The sequence below is a fragment of the Patella vulgata genome, chromosome 8 (genome assembly GCF_932274485.2).
Source record: "Patella vulgata chromosome 8, xgPatVulg1.2, whole genome shotgun sequence".
Lineage (NCBI taxonomy): Eukaryota > Metazoa > Mollusca > Gastropoda > Patellidae > Patella > Patella vulgata.
In genome coordinates, this window is record NC_065886.2 from 38,914,877 (window position 1) to 38,932,674 (window position 17,798).

The following is a 17,798-nucleotide window of genomic DNA, read 5'->3' on the forward strand; positions in this document are numbered from 1 at the left end:
TGTGACCAAAAAAAACAAACCAATGAGACTGATTTTACTTTATCTAGTTTGTTTGTCATCTATTCTAAAACGCATATCCATTTTTTCCGAAGTGAATTCCTCGGACTTGATTGGTTGATAGGAAATATTAAAGAGAACTCGTCTAGGCGTTGTCGCGCTCATAGTATCTTTGGCTTCAGAAGGTATCATCACGGCGAACAGAATTTTATAAAAATCTAAGAATGAATACACAATTAGTTATCGCTGTAGTAGCTGGTAAGTGTACTTAAATTTTATTGTCTATTCTTTTTCACGGGAATATAAATTGTCATTGTGGTTATTTTTTAAGGAATACTGAAAATAAAATATCGGGAATTAATTCTGTAAACGACTCTCAGAAAACGAGAATTACATAGGGAAATGTCTGCTATCATGTTTTATTGTTATTTTGTAAAACAAAATATATAAATGGCGCATTTACAGATGCAAGTATATTTTTAGATTAGGGACTGGTATTGTTTTCTTACATCACACGACGATGTATACTCGAATATTTTTTTTTTTTTATAAATTTAAAAAAATGGAAAAAAAGAATGAGGATAACTATTGGGCACCCATTCCTATTCTTGGTTAGTAACTTGGTTTTTTTTTTCGAAAAGAACATTTTCTTAAAGTATTCTAGACAGACTAGCGTTAAGTACGGCTTGATTGTACTCGTATAAAATACCCGCCCTGTATTGTTTAGCGTCAGTCGGGAATATACCTGTCCTTGACCTTAATTGACCAGTTAAATTCCAGGGCTGGGTAGCAAACAGTCTAATTAAATTTAATCGTAGGTTGTATTCATGGAAATCAGTCACTTTCCGAACTGCCAGTAATACAATGTTGGTACAGTTCTCAATAATAATAGAGGTGATCGGACAACAGTGGGAATACTGTATATATGGCGCATAAATTAAATCTGGTGAAATGAATAAAGCGCCTTATCTGTGTTGATTTAGATTGTTGAGTGCAAGTCTGTCCACATTTAAGCTAACTGGATTTTGTTTTATAGTTTAAACCTACAACAACACATCTCTGTTACCCAGAAATATATTTTCTGCGATTTCTTGAGTAATATGAGTGTCTGGGAAGATTTATTGACCTTTGGGTTATCATAAATATAAAATAATTAAAACAAATTTTGAACTGTTTAAGCAAATCAAAAATGTGGCGGGATCATGACTTTTGTGTGCAATAAGTACAATTTACATCCGTATTCGATACATACAATTTATATCATGCTATCGTATAATAATAGTACATGGATTGTAAAGAATATCACCATACGAAACTTGCGCTGCGTGTCTACAATAAGCTCTGCATGAGAACAGCTAGTTGAAAGCCATTTTAATACACACATTAAAACGCTAAGTTAACATTGAGAATTTTGAGAAGTGTATCTTCTGCTCCCATGTTCATGTTCATTGAAATGAAATGGGGTTTTACTTCCTATTGTTCTAATGCGAAGGGGTATAGTAAGATTAGATAAATAGCCGACAGTTCTCCCTATAATAGTTAAAAAGGAGATAATGAAAAGGGAATATATTGAAAATTTCTGTCAAATTACTTCACTCTGAGCCTAGTCATCGGCGATACAATAACAATGTAACCTCGAATGTCATTGCAATCGTTGTTACGATAATAAACAATATCGATTATCAATTTTTACGGTTATTTCATCAAGTGCAAAGCGTAATTAAATCTGTGCCGATTGGGCTAATGAAGATTAAAAGTAAATTGCATATCGTACATAACGTGAGACAAATATTTAAAAAATATATTCATCTTGGACTTATATTTGACAATTAACTGTGGTGATTGATCGTTAGTTATCATTATGACATATATTGCTAATTGGGTGAAAACATTTCAAATTCTTCGCGATAACCAAATTCCAACAATTTCGTGATCAAGGTTGAAGTGATGAATTGACCTTACGAATTGGCCTGATATAACTAAGAAAGCCGACGGATCTCACGCTAGGTCCCTTTGCTAATGTTGTAAAAAAAAAGGATGAAATGCTAGCTATTTAATACGTGGTTGTTTATCGCCTCTGTGTGTGCTTGGCAAACAAAGCATTTTAGATGTTGTTGGCAATAAAATAAACAGAGCATGACGACATGAAACGAATAATAATGGGGTTCAACGTCCTACTGTTCAGCATCAACACGTGTGGTTTGAGGGAAATTTTACCCTGGCAGTGAGGTTTTGGCCTACCTTACACCGAATTCCAAATGTCAAGGGCTCTTAAACGCACACACCAGCGTGTTCGCCAAAAGACTAGATACTTATAGCCTTTTCTAGGGGGACACCACGCTCTTTATTTTTACACAAACCAGGTCATTTCGGGACTAACATATGGTTCAGTTTTATTTCAATAAGTGGGAGGAAATCGAGGACCCGTAGAAAACCCTACTCCTTGTCAAGTACAACTGGGGAATCGAAACCACGCCAGTTGACTCAATGACAGACCTTATGATACAACGCATACGCGCTAACCATTCAGTCATTCAACCCGATTAATGTGCTATGAGGGGAATTTTTCGAATTCCAAGTCAAGGTTCTTTTACGTGCACGCCAATGTGTACACGGAACCCCCGAACGACTATACGTTGTCCCTTGCCAGGCCTTTCCTCCTACACCACTGACAATCTCGATGAACTTTCCTGGCCAGCTTCGCATTCGAAGCAAAATATTAATAAGATATGTAAGGATCGCAGACATTTGTCGCTTGAAATAACGCAATTTAACACTTTATGGGCGGGGTCGTGCATTATTGTTATGGCAAATACAAATATGTATATCTCCCTAGCACTCACAGGTACGATGCGACTTAAAACATTTATTTTGTTTGCTTTTAAAAGATTCGCCGGATGGTTAGCGCGTGCGCGTTGTATTATAAGGCCTGTCATTGAGTCAACTGGCGTTGTTTCGATTCCTCGGTTGTACGTAACAAGGGGTCCGGTTTCCTCCCACTGCTAAAGACCTCTACGCGCAAGCGAATTATTGAAATAAAATTGTACCAAATGTTAGTCCCGAAATGACCTAGTTTGTGTCGGGTGGGCGTTAATTCCCATCTCTCTCTCTCTCTCTTTCTCTCTTTCTCTCTCACTCTTCATCAAAAGAAAGCTACGTCACTATTCTCCACCTACCCTGTCGATTCATTTCACTGCACAATCACGTTACTACGGTAGCCTAGTAAAACCAGTCCAATAAGAGCAATACCACATTCATAATGAATAAAGTTAACATCTGGGTAACAGTGACTAAACCTGACAATAAATCAACTAGAGATAGATATCTGTTGTTGCTTTGTTCAGCCGCCAGCTATTCAGCTATATATGTTGTTTTACCATCTTTTCACCGCTTGAAGTAATATTTAGGTCAGTTATATGAAGTAAAAAATCCTAATACCAGGGCCCTGTTTCACAAAAACTTAAATCTCCATAAAATCGTCTTAAACTAAAATTCCATATGTGTTTATTGAAAAATTTTATAGGCCTATTTGAAATTAAATTTTAATATCATGAATTTATTATTATTTCTTAATAAAGGCGTTCGTTAATAACACCGCGTAAATCAGACAAGTTTTATATAGGAGCCAAGGGTATTTTATATTGGGGAAATCATGTTAATTTAGTAAGATAGATAGGCATTATCAAATAAGGACTGTGGTTTTTTGGCATCTTCAAAGTATTATTGAAAGGGTCCATGGGACTGACATTTCAAATCAAAACATCGGAACATTGTCTATTTCGTGTATTAGTTTAAAAGTTGTTAAATACTTTTAAAATTCGACAATAATTTGCAGTCTAGATAAAACATGCATTATGCAAGAGCAAAATCTGCTTATTACAAGTCTTTCTTTAGGCCTGAAATGTTATCTTAATTATCAATTAGACATTAATTAACTTATCCAGACCATAATAAACTCTCGATGTCAAGGCTAGCCTTCGATGTTGGCTGGATTAGATTCCTATATGCCGCTAACGGCTATTGATAATTAAATCAATAAAAGTGGATAATCGGGACTATGCTGTTTATATTAATGATTTTAGTAATGATAAACGAGACTATGCAATAATTTCACCTGCTTCTTTCTCGGCTCATAGTGGATCAATTTGACTGAAATTTTCAGCAAATTACCTTTACACTATCTAGTTTTTAACTATTATAGCGAGAACTGCCATCTCTTTATCTTATCTCCCATAATGTATCTTTAATCGTTTGAGTCAGGAATATCACATGTTTGTGACAATTCTCAATAATTTGTTATCCAAAATACCATAAGACTACGAAATTCAAGCGATTTAGTACAACCAACACGAAAGCGAATGCAAGTTCAAGGCAAACCCACCGGTACATTCCCAAAACGAATAATACGCAATAAACTTATTTATTTCATCTCTCTCTACGACTGTCTGACCATGTGCAGACATTGATACAACGTATGAAACTCTCCTCAGTGGTATTGTAACCGTTAGTTCAACCTGACAACAGTTTTAAGTTCCGAAGCGTTTATGCTTACACCCTAAGTGCCCTCGCCGGAATTGTGCCCTGCGCGGGCGCAAGCAATTGTAACTAAAATCTATTAAAATTGCATTTTAAATTGCATTTTAAGTTACAATTGATGTTCGTGGAACGCATAATATTTAAAATTTTATTTTGATTTTGATAAAGACCTGGGTCCGTATTCAAAGGATATCTTAAGTCTAAGATATTCACTAACTACTAGATTTCGCTTAAATATAACTTTCTGTAGGTTAAGGGTACGTGGTATTCAAAAGCAATGTAAAGTATAAATTTTTCCCTTAAGTTAAGCTGCCTAAACGTTTAAGTGTTTAGCCTTTTAGCGGTATTCAAAGGCCAGTTTAAAGTAGCTAAGTCTCTAACTCAATATCATCCAAAATCTTCGATATTGAAAACACGATTTATTTGTCGTTTTAAATCAACATTGATGTTGTGATCTTACCGGGAAAAGATGGCCTTCTGATATCCAATATTTAAGACAAAATAAACATTTTGCAATTGGTACACGAATCGTGTACCATAATGCGTTTCAGCGCTATTTGTAATAAGGGATTCGAAAAACGAGGCTAGGCATATTCCACAAGTCATGTCAAACGGTGATGCTATATTCTTATCTGGAGAGCATGCCCAATAAATACTATCGACGTAGACTGGAATAACCAGACGATAGAGATTGAAATTCGATTGAGAATACTGGCATATTTCGTCGAACCTAACTGATTAGAAATTACAGTAAAAACAGAAACGATTGAATGTAAATCAATTTATATACATTCATATTACATTATTGTATGCGTTGCGACCCGTTTGTGTCAATTTATAGGTCCGAAATACTAGCGACTTAGCTCCTTTAAGTGAGAAAAATCTAGTTGGCTTCAAACTTTTTTGTCATCGTCAGCTTTGATGTTGTAGTGTCATAATACTGTATACGGTTACTACTACCGAGATTGTGAAGGATATACATGTATTTCTTTCCGGTCATTTTTATCCTTTTCGTATTTTTTATTCATTTTTTCCACGACTGTATTCTAATAAAGTTTAATGCGTTAAATTCATTTGTAAAACTTGACAGTGTTGATATTCCATTGCAAATTTCGACAAACATATACTACCATGAGAAACAAGGCATGATTTACTTTTTTACAATTTATTCCCCAGTGGTATTGTTTGTAATATGGTCTTGTCTTCGTTTGTATTTAAATTTACAAATATATGATGATGATTGCTGGCCGCAGGGTGCCATCAATATTTTACAATTAATTTATTACATTACTGATTGCGTTTTAATCGGTAGTATTCATTCAGGTAGAAAATAACGTCACGTGCATCTTTCGTACACAGAGGATGCGTACAGGATTTTCTAGAAAAAAAATCCACGGAAACGACGTACTATCGTAATTTATAGCCGTACAATTTGATTAATGACACAGACAACTTCGAGAATAGGTCTCTAGCCTAATTAACCGAGGGGATCACGTGGCTAAGTGAGTAAGACGCTGGCTTGCTAGCCTGGAGGTCGGGTGTTCGATCCCTGCATTGGCCGAGAAAGTTCATCCAGATTTTCCGGCGTGGTTTTCCCTCTTGTCAGTGATGCAGGACGGAGGGCCTGACAGGGACAGCTGTCTAGTCCTTCGGATGAGACGAAAAACCGAGGTCTCGTGTATATATTGGAATGCACGTAAAATATCCCCTGGCAGTTGGAATTCGATATAAGAGTAGGCAATAGTGCCGCTGCCCGGGCAAAATTTCCCTCATAGCACACTGTATGGCGTAGGCCGGTCTTCATTAGCCCAGTATAGGAGCAAAACAGTAGAACGTTAAACCCCATTTCATTTCATTTCCTAATTGACCGGCCTATCCCAAAAATAGTATACAATTTTGTAATGTGGTTCTACCCCGTTTCATATATGCCATACACGAAATGACTAAATAAACCTTTTCAGCGATATTAAATAGAAGCGGAATAAATATTTCTCAAAATTATCGAAGTATTCTTCGAGTTTTCCACTAAAATCGTCCATGTAGGAATTAAAATGTCGGCCAATTAGCTTAGTGTCTGTTTTCAAGCGGGAGCTAATTGTAGACGAACACTAGTTTACAATAAGTATAGTGGTGCTTTTGAGGGACTTGAGTTCGAATTTTGAAATGCGTGATTTTTTGTAGTGGCAGGTGTTCCATAAGTTAGAAATTCATGCTTTTTGGCGATTGCGGGTATTCTATAATTCAATTATACATTTAAGTTTTTGACATAGCTAAGTATGTGTAAAATAGAGCCTTTGAATACCGATTTAAGGTTCGACACTTAGTTAAGTGGAAAAATTAAGTAGCTTTACTCAACTTTAATAAAATTTTTGTACATCGAATGGATGACATAATGTTTTATTTTGAAAGAAATGACTTTCAAAGGTATAACAAAGTGTTCATAATTAAGTTTACAGGCCATTTGATTTGATTATTTTGGAATAACCCGAATATAAATTAACACATTTATGGAAGTAAGTAATTTGAATACAGTGTAGACATTGGCGTGTACGTAACGACTCCCTTGAAATACCAAGAAGCGTAGGTCTAGACTTCTTCCCAACTAATATAAAGTAATTTACAGTGCAGACATTTGCGTGTACGTAACGAATCATTTGAAATACTAAGAAATGAAATGGGGTTTAACGTCCTACTGTTCTGCTCCTATGCTGGGCTAATGAAGACGGGCATACGCCATACAGTGTGCTTTAAGGGAAATTTTGCCCGGGCAGCGGCACTATCGCCTACTCTTATATCGAATTCCAACTGCCAAGGGATCTTTTACGTGCATTTATTGGATTATGATCCGATTTGCTGCTTAACTTTCATGATTTAATCATGAAGTGGATAATCGAGACTATGTTTTTTATCGGACCGACTTTAGTAATGATGGGCTAGGCCAAAATTTCAATCGCTTAATTATCGGTTCATAGTGGATCAATTTGACTGAAATTGTCAGCAAATTGCCTTTACATTATCTAGTTTTTAACTATTATAGTGAAAACTGTCAGCTCTTTAAGGTTTATTTCTTCAAATTGACATAATATCTGCTCTTCAAACACACGTGTTTATTTCTTTTTCTTCAGTTATAAGCTGTTTTGGCCTAACAGAGGCGACATGTAACAACTCTACAGCTATGCAATGTAAGACTACATTTGATGGTGCTACTAAAACAACCGATGAACAAAAATGCGAGTAAGTATCTCACGCACTCTAAGCTAAGGCGTGTTTCCAGACAAGGGGGTGGGGGGGGGGGGTGGATGGCCGAATGGTTAGCACGTGCGCGTTGTATTATAAGAGCTGTCATTGGGTCGTCTGTCCAATTTCGTGGATTTTCTCTGGGTCCTCCGGTTTCCTCCCACTGGTAAAGGCCCCTACGCACAAGCGAATTATTGAAATAAAATTGAATCACATGTTAGTCCCGAAATGACCTAGTTTGTGTCGAGTGGACGTTAATTGCTCTCTCTCTCTCTCTCTCTCTCTCTCGCTCCATGTACATGTATGCGTTTCATCCGGTAAAAGAGATAGTATAATGCAAATTTAAATGGAACTGTTTGCGCACACGGAAAAAGAAGTTGTTCGACTTTTTCCCTTACGTTCGAGCGTACAAACATGGTTTCTCTTCATTAAATATACCAACCGCTCATGTTTCCACAAATTCAGCTTGCAAATGACTGATTTGTTTGGGCATGATGCTATTATAAAAAAAGGCCGAGCTCCATGTTGTAAAGAGAAATCGTCACTTATGACGTCATATACATGAGATTCCCCAAACTTTTCAGCGATTTATCTGTACACATGGAAATACAAAAAAAATCACTCGCGGAAACACTTCCTTTTTTCCGCTGGTGAAAACGCCTACGTGGAAAGCGGGCCTTCGTGTTTATTAATTAGCATTAATTTTTTACATGCACTATTCCAACACCCGAACAGCAGAAAGCGTATATTATATTTATGTCTCCATACTACATCAACATTTTTACCGGACTTTACCGGAATTAACCTATAAATGCACCCAATGTTGTTTTCCTTAAAGGGAGATCAAGGAAACCCGCACATAGCCTAAATGAAAAATTGAACCTTTGAGTCTTATTTGCCTGTAATGTCATTTGCGGATTTTCGGTCAACTGAAAAATTAAATGCGAATACAAATATTGAATTTGCTACAAAAGCGACATTTCCTTTAGCTTAGATACGACTAGTGAGATTTAGTACTAGGAAGAAACCCCAAATCCGTCATTAATTTTCTTCAGCATAAAAATAAAACCCCTAGATTTTATTGCCACGGACAATACGGGATTGATCATAGTCATTGGAAATACTTCGATTTTTAACGCCATGTCCCCGACAGAAACAATATTCTAAAACTTCTATATTATTATGATTTATTTTTTATTATTTTTTTTATTTTTTTGCAGGACCCTTGATACTTATATGCATTGTTTGATTGACGCCGATTGTTTTACTGGTAGTGCTGCGTATCGAGCTCAGTTTACTACCGCCGAAACGGCACAGGCTGTAACATGTGGTAAGTTTTATTATTGTATTTCATATTTTACCGTTAATGGTAATGTGTTAAGATTTATTTTAGAGACTGGTGGTGTGATGTATAGGTTTTGTGTTAGGATTAGTGTTTTTGGTGGTATGATAGGTATCGTAATTAATGTGGTGGGTTTATCGTTAATTTATCGTTAATCGTTATTCTAGAGCTCATGTTTACTTTCACTTACATATATTCGGAACTTAGCCTCGATTCGACATTTTAAAATTAAACCATTAAAGGGACAATAACACTCTTGCTGGCTTGAAAACTCTAGAAAATAAATAATATCTCTATCTAAGTACTAGATGTTTAAGTGTCCTACCTGTTGTGTAAATTATCCATTACATCCTATTTTACTTGTCCAGAGAGTTCGAAAATATTTTTAAATCGAAGTTTCATTTGAAAAGGTTTACGTTAGACGTTTCAAACCATTATGTTGAATTTTTCAAATTTTTTAAATAAGGTGTGTTAAGATGAAATTTGTATCATCAATTAATTTTAATATTCTAAAATAGTACAATTTGTTGACTAGAATAAAGATTGGGACATATTATTCAGTTACAACAAGAGTGGTATTGAGCCTTTAAATGACGACCATGTTTTAATCCGTTTAAATCTCCGCCATCCGATGGTGTCTAGAGAGTTGATTATAGACTTGGCATGTGAATAAATGTCTAAATAAAAGTTTATGTAACATTTGAAGCCAAAATAAAGACTTGCAATAGGCAGATTTAGCTCTTACATTATGCATTGTTTTAAATATGAACAGATAAATAAGCAAGATATTTTTGTTATTTTACAGAGTGTACCGCAAGTAGAGCTACAAAATGTATCACTGCAAGCTGCGAGTAAGTAGTTTATAGAATTGATCTGCATTATGAAATGAAATGAAATGGGGTTTGACGTCATACATTTCTGCCTGCACCGATTGGGCTTCTGGAGACGAGCATACGCTTTACAGTGAGGGACATTTTAGGCGGACGGTGGCGCTACGACCTACTTTTATTTCGAATTCGAAATAAATTAACTTTTTATTTATTTTTTTGTTTCGGTATTGTTTTTATGGAAGAATTTAGACCGTATAATCTGTTGTTATAAGCTGTAGTTGAAATGGGATATTTTTATGGAAGAATCTATTTTAGCTATGGAGAGGGTATATTATAGGTAGGGATAACAAAACCGCCAGACCGTATAATCTTTTGTTATAAGCGGTAGTCGAAATGGAAGGGTACCACCGCAACATGCGAAATCCTAGAACGTTCCGCAACGCCGGATTAACCACGGGGCACCATGGGCCCAGGCCCCAGGGCCCCCCACAAAAATCACAGTTGCGCGCCTCGAGCATGGTCGGACCGAGGACGCCAACGGCCGGTGACCTAGTGACGGGGCCCCTCCGATGCTCCGAGGGCCCTCCATCGGAAGTCCCTGGGGCCACATTCCCCAACGTTGAAGCAATATTGAGAATATATATGTGTATATATGATGATATCTAATTGTTCTGGGGAGAGATCTTTCTTCAAATTTAAAATTATCTCCCGTCTACGATGGGTCAGGATAGGCTAGTGTGTTGATTTGGCTGGCCTCTGAAAGCGATATCTTGCGCACCATCAATGCCGAAGAAACTATTGCAAAATTCGCCAGGGGCAAAAAAAAGAAGAGTGTTCATCCATTGATCATTATCATTCAGCTCTAACTCCGCGTAACTTGACCCGGTATAACGCGAATTATCGCTAACTCGAACAAAATTCTTTGAATGAATATTTTCTTTCGTTTTCCTTTTATAAAACATCGAATAACTCGGAAACTGTAACTCGAATTATCGCATAGCTCGAACCAAATTTCCGGTACAATCCTTATCGAAGTCTTATATTTACATCGCCTAACTCGAACTGTAAATAATGGATCTTGCAGGAGAGTGTGCCTTGGCAACTTTCCCGGAAACTTGTTTTTATGGAAGAATTTAGACCGTATAATCTGTTGTTATAAGCTGTAGTTGAAATGGGATATTTTTATGGAAGAATCTATTTTAGCTATGGAGAGGGTATATTATAGGTAGGGATAACAAAACCGCCAGACCGTATAATCTTTTGTTATAAGCGGTAGTCGAAATGGAAGGGTACCACCGCAACATGCGAAATCCTAGAACGTTCCGCAACGCCGGATTAACCACGGGGCACCATGGGCCCAGGCCCCAGGGCCCCCCACAAAAATCACAGTTGCGCGCCTCGAGCATGGTCGGACCGAGGACGCCAACGGCCGGTGACCTAGTGACGGGGCCCCTCCGATGCTCCGAGGGCCCTCCATCGGAAGTCCCTGGGGCCACATTCCCCAACGTTGAAGCAATATTGAGAATATATATGTGTATATATGATGATATCTAATTGTTCTGGGGAGAGATCTTTCTTCAAATTTAAAATTATCTCCCGTCTACGATGGGTCAGGATAGGCTAGTGTGTTGGTTTGGCTGGCCTCTGAAAGCGATATCTTGCGCACCATCAATGCCGAAGAAACCATTGCAAAATTCGCCAGGGGCAAAAAAAGAAGAGTGTTCATCCATTGATCATTATCATTCAGCTCTAACTCCGCGTAACTTGACCCGGTATAACGCGAATTATCGCTAACTCGAACAAAATTCGTTGAATGAATATTTTCTTTCGTTTTCCTTTTATAAAACATCGAATAACTCGGAAACTGTAACTCGAATTATCGCATAGCTCGAACCAAATTTCCGGTACAATCCTTATCGAAGTCTTATATTTACATCGCCTAACTCGAACTGTAAATAATGGATCTTGCAGGAGAGTGTGCCTTGGCAACTTTCCCGGAAACTTGAAGATTTGAAAAATAAACGCTTTTTGTGGTTTTATCTAAGGGTGTAACACATGGTCTTTTATTGTCGTGAGATCTTCTATCGGACCGAACATCGTCTAACTCGAATTATCGTATAACTCGAACAAATTAACCGTCCCCATCATTTTGAGTAGCGCGAATTTTGCCTCAGATTGACGTACGATTGTATATAAGCTGTTGTTGTTGTTGTTGTTTTTGATATTTGTTGTGGGTATAAGCTGCACATCATGATCACACGAAATATTCAGATTTCTTGATTAAATCTCGTATTACCATTTGGTACTTACAGTGTTAGACGTTCGTCAAAAATCGAGTCCGGCTTGGTCGTAACGTTACGGCCTCCATTCATCAAATCATCGTCGGGGATATAATACGATTCCGAATCAAGTGACCCCGTTATTTATCACTGAGCGACTTCACAATTAGGTTTGATGTAGCTTTGCTCACTTTAACGGGCTCTATGGGCTCCAGCCCCCTCCTCTAGAAATGCTATCATTTCATAGCACTCGCATGGATTGGTCCATGGATTGGCAGAATTTTGCGGAATCCCGCCCCACGACGTGCGCGTCTGCCTCTCTGAGACCGGCGACAGAACGATTAGGCCCTATTTCACCCTCGCGGGCGAACGGGGTGGTGTGTGTCCGACCTGTGTGTTTCGGCAGGTGTCTTTCGAAGGCAGGTAAATCTGCTTGCAAACGACTAGGGGTTGTGCGTATCGGGTTGTAGTCCGCTTCAGACGGACAGAGCTCTCGATCTCTCTGTATATTTGTTTTTCTCAGCTACTTCTTCACTCCCACTTCCACTTCGCGCGCCCCGGCCGAGGGTCTCCTGGCCAAGAGAGGAGAAGAAGAAGAAGAAGAAAGAGAAGAAGGGGGGCGAATTTTTACCCGTTTGCCCGACGGTCCGTGTCTACACGCAATCGGGGAAAAAGAGACGGCCCCGTCTCGAAATTTGAGAGAGATTCGGCCGAGAGGCGGTCGTGCTGAAATTCCTCAGGAAATCACGTTTCCAGCCTCCAATTTCTGAAAATTTCAAAGGGGGGAGACGCCCCCCCGCCCCCCGAGACCCCCCTTACGGGGCTTCGTGTCTTCGGCACTCGCGGTGACCGGTTTCGCCCCAGGGCCCCCACCATGGTTAATCCGGCGTTGACGTTCTGGATTGACGGAATTGTAATCACGTGACAAGGACTTAAGTCTTGTGAGTCAGAAATACCCATTCTCACCGATAAAGACCCGGATTGCGTTAATTTTTTTTATAGAGTCTGGAGGTTCACGGTGTACCAAGAAAAGTCCCTCTGGTGACACCTTTACAAGCTTTCAAATAGTGAGTGCAGGAGAAGCAAACTACACGCAAAACAAAATCGATAAGAAAAACCTGCGGAGAAGACAAACTGAATAGACGTTGTAAGAACTAATCAGCAAGTATCAAATCAAGAGAATGGCCCCGAGGGCCAGCTGTAAGCGGTGCTGTACAGGCCCGAGTCTGTAATCAGGCGCTGATTTAAAGGGGGAGGGGCAAGACGGTTCACAAAAAATAGTAACAAAATCAATAACAATCATAATATTATGACCTTAACATTACGTCAACGTGAATAAAACTGCTTTCCGGTGAGATAACGATCAGCGAACAAATAGGCAATACGATCCATATTCTACCGGAACGCTTAGTTTTATATTATGCATTTTATTATATATTTTATTGACATACATTGACGGGTTGATCCGCTACTGTCTGTAATAATGCAGACTTCAAAGTAACATCTTTCAAACTTTGTTGTTGCAGTGATATCGGCGACTACAAGGCCTGTTTAGATGTTACTACTTGCTATAATGGTGTTTACAAGACTGCATATGATGCTAAAAGTTTTTTATGTGGTGAGTAGGACTGTTCAGATTCAATGTAATTAAAACAAGGGGCGACGTTTCCTAATCTTTATTGTCTTGGCATCCTGTCACGTGATAATGAGTACGTGCCACAGTGAATTTTGCTAACATTTTTGCTCCAGAAATCAAAATCATAATCGGCATATCAGAATAGTGCACAGTATTCTCGCAATTTTGATAGGATAACAACATGGCTTTTTTGGTCTGACCTTACTAATATGTAATTAAACACCCGTTCTGCATAAGATTACATTGTATACTGAGTGAGAGCGAGCCCAGCAATGTATCTCTAGGACATCGGATGGCAAGATATACACGGATTAGAACACAGTAGCCATTTAATGATTTAGTTAGAAAATGTCGAAAGGGGGGCTTAGTCTCGAATAACAACTACTGTTGTTACGATTATAAACATCTTGTCAAAACTTCAAACAGTGATAACTTCGCTCAGAATAAAGTAATTGGAATGAAATGTTCAATATATTCATTTTTCATTATCTATTTTTGAACTATTATAGCAAGAATGGCCAGTACTCTTTATCTAAATCTGAAATAATGCATGTTTAAGATGGACCACTGCCATTTCGACTCTATTATCACTCCCACGCGCGATATTGTGTCTGTGGCTTTAGACAAAATAAATATAATAATGATTATATTGTTCACTATTTATGTTTTGCAGGTGGAGCAGGAGCATCAACTGTAAGCCTAACTTTGATGGCTATCTCATCTCTCTTTATGATTCTCAAAAACAACTTTTAAATAATTTTATTTTTTAAATCGCTTTACTAATAGTTATATGAAGTTTCTCTTTTCATTATAATAAATATTTAAAAAATGTCCATCGTTGATCAATAAATAGCCAACATTTTAAATGTTGATATTATTGGGTATGAGATGATGAGCATGAATATATTGTATATAAATGATTAATAGTTGTTAACCTGTTTTATTAAATTGTATTTGTTGTTAAGCTTTATCATTTAAATCATAATGATTTATTTTACTAACCGTTACTGGAAATTCCATATCAAAATTACAAATCTGCTAAGTTCATTTTCTTTTTGGTAAATAGTGTAAAATTTGTGAGAATAAATTAAATTATTTTTTTTTTAAATCGTCATTGACCAATAAAGTAAACATTTTAGATGTTGAAATATTTGGATATGAAATGACGAAACCAGTTATACAATCTTAATTTCTTTCACTGTTTATTGCTCAGTTTATTTTTACAAAATAAAGTTTTCTAAAGAAAGTCGTGTTTTACTGATTAATGCAGAGCCTTTGCGATATCTGTTGTGGAGTAAATGAAGTTCCCGACGCCATAATGGTAAGAATTATGTTTGACAGATATTACCGATCATGACACCATCCCTGCCATCTTGGATTTGTCGAAAGAACAAACATGCCGAGTGTCATGCAGACTGCACTTGAATTGGCGAAGCGTTGGGTTGTTTCCGAAGGGCGTCGCCTCCAAGAACAACATGGATAACACTTTGGAACAGTTCCTGGTCGATTTCCAAACAGTTCTGCATAAGATGAGTGTGAGAGTGTAGATGGCCAAATACTGTAATTACATCCACCCACGGTGGACCATGCGACATGCCTTCCAAATTTGATTTCTGTCGAATAAATGCATCTGAGTAAATCTGAACATTTGCACCCAAAATGTCTAAAGTGTCCTCTACAAAGGAGAGGGAGAAATGGGGTTTAACGTACACTCGACACAAACCAGGTAATTTCGGGACTAACATATGGTTCAATTTAATTTCAATAATTCGCTTGCGCGTAAGGGTCTTTAGCAGTTGGAGGAAACCGGACGGCACGGAGAAAACCCACGAGGTTGGACAGGTCATCCTACTCCTTGTCACGTACAACCGTGGAATTGAAACCACTGCAAAGGGTCACTGTCCCGGCTATATCTGACTTTCATTAAACAGGTTTCGACTTTATGAAACCACGGTTCAAAGTTCAAACAACTGTGCGTCTTAGAACACGACGAGGCAGTGTATACTTAACTGTTTATAAAACATCCAATACCCGCTCTCACTTGGGCACTTCACATTGCTAACACCTTGTATTATTTGTTTCCGTATTTTTGCTCCATGTCACTGTTATGGTTACTCTGGCGATTGGGCAATTGATCCCGAAGTTATCTTTTGCCCAGACGCCCCAGCGTCTTAAACCCAGGACCAAATATAGCTCCATTTCGCTATAGTAACGAATTTCTTGTTTAAAAAGTGGAAATTCTGTGTCTGCGATTATTAGTTGTACGACACAGAATTGTATTAGTCTTCAACCGTAGATTCCATAACATATTAGGACTGGGCTAGCAAACCTCACCATTGGTGTGTTCTGGAATCTGAGCAGCAGGGAGTACAGGGTGGACACAGCGTCAAGCTTGGCGTGAGGTCTGGGGGTTACCATATAATTCTATAAACTGAGACGCTCTGCACGACATTTCTGCCCATTTAGGCGAATACACATGGGATTAGAGTGGAGTGAGGCCAAAACGAGCGCAATGTTTCGTCCGTTTGCCTGTTCGGCATTATATCGATAAAAGCTCTGCGCGAGTACGGAATGGCCCGGACGCGCCTGCTTACTGCAAGACCAGATGCTTGTATTTTTAACATGTGTGAACAATCAAGAGCACTAACTGAAGTCTTGTTTGTATTGTCTGCGACATCACTACAACCAGAATTGCTGTAAGTCCCCCCACACCCCCTTTCCCGAGCGAAGGCGGTATTTGGTGCATGGCGAAGTGGGCGCGGGAGTCTTGCAATTGCAGTAACCCAATGAAGATAATTATACACAGATACACTTCGATTATTTATTTTAGAGAGTATTTTATTAAATGTTAATCTGATTTGGAATCGCAAATAATATGTCTGTCCAGGGGCGGATCCAGGAATTTTTGCAGGAGGTGGTTTGCCAGGTTCCTGTTAAGGAAATTTGACATTTTACAAAGCATGATGACGCATACATACACACTGAGCTTTTTAAAGAGAGAAATCAAACACCCCGTTTGACGTCAATTTTTATTATGAATTAATAGGATCACGTTGTGATTCAATTTCATTGATGCAAAGCATTATATTAATTCTGATAACACATATGTCTATATCATTATCTCGCGCTTTGAATGTCCATCCCATCCCACCATCTGATGATAAAGGAAAAAGCACTCGACCGTGACACTACTCTATAAGCAGAATATTACTGTCTCAAGACCGCTGATCGCCATTTTGATTTGTTCGGATAAAATCTAATTTTGCACATCTAATGTACTCAAATTTGTTATATACAATTAAACCAAAATATCAACGATAGTTAATCTCCCGGCGTCGATTCCTTCGATTCGTCTTCATTAGTCCAGTCGGCGTGGTTTCCCCTTTTCAGTAGTGCAGAATAGAGAGTCTGACAAGGACAGCTGTCTAGTCGTCCGGATGGGACGAAAAACTGAGGTCCCGTGTGCACATTGGCGTGCGCGTAAAAGATCCCTTGGCAGTTGGAATTCGATATACAAGTAGGCTGTAGCGCAGCTTTCCGGGCAAAATTTCTCTCAGCAAACTGTATGGCGTATGTCCGTCTTCATTAGCCCAGTTTAGGAGCAAAACAGTAGGACGTTAAACCCCATTTCATCTGCAGAAAAGTAGGACGTTAAGACGCTGACTCGCTATCCTGGAGGTCGGGTGTTCGATCCCTGCATTGGCCGAGAAGGTTTATCCAGATTTTCCAGCGTGGTTTCCCCTTGTCAGTGATGCAGGACGGAGGGCCTGACAAGGACAGCTGTCTAGTCGTTCGGATGGGACAAAAAACCGAGGTCCCGTGTACACATTGGTGTGCACGTAAAAGATCCCTTGGCAGTTGGAATTCGATATAAGAGTAGGCCGAAGTGCCGCTGCCCGGGCAAAATTTCCCTCATAGCACACTGTATGGCGTATGCCCGT

General features: G+C 38.5%; 1 long non-coding RNA gene across 1 annotated transcript; it reads left to right on the plus strand.

Annotated features, from left to right (window-relative positions):
• Positions 1 to 96: 96 nt before the first annotated feature.
• On the plus strand, positions 97 to 15,106 carry LOC126830321 (uncharacterized). The gene is made up of 6 exons (XR_007683798.2): positions 97 to 255; positions 7,659 to 7,767; positions 8,991 to 9,100; positions 9,918 to 9,963; positions 13,748 to 13,839; positions 14,531 to 15,106. It is a non-coding gene; the product is annotated as an uncharacterized LOC126830321 (long non-coding RNA).
• Positions 15,107 to 17,798: the final 2,692 nt, after the last annotated feature.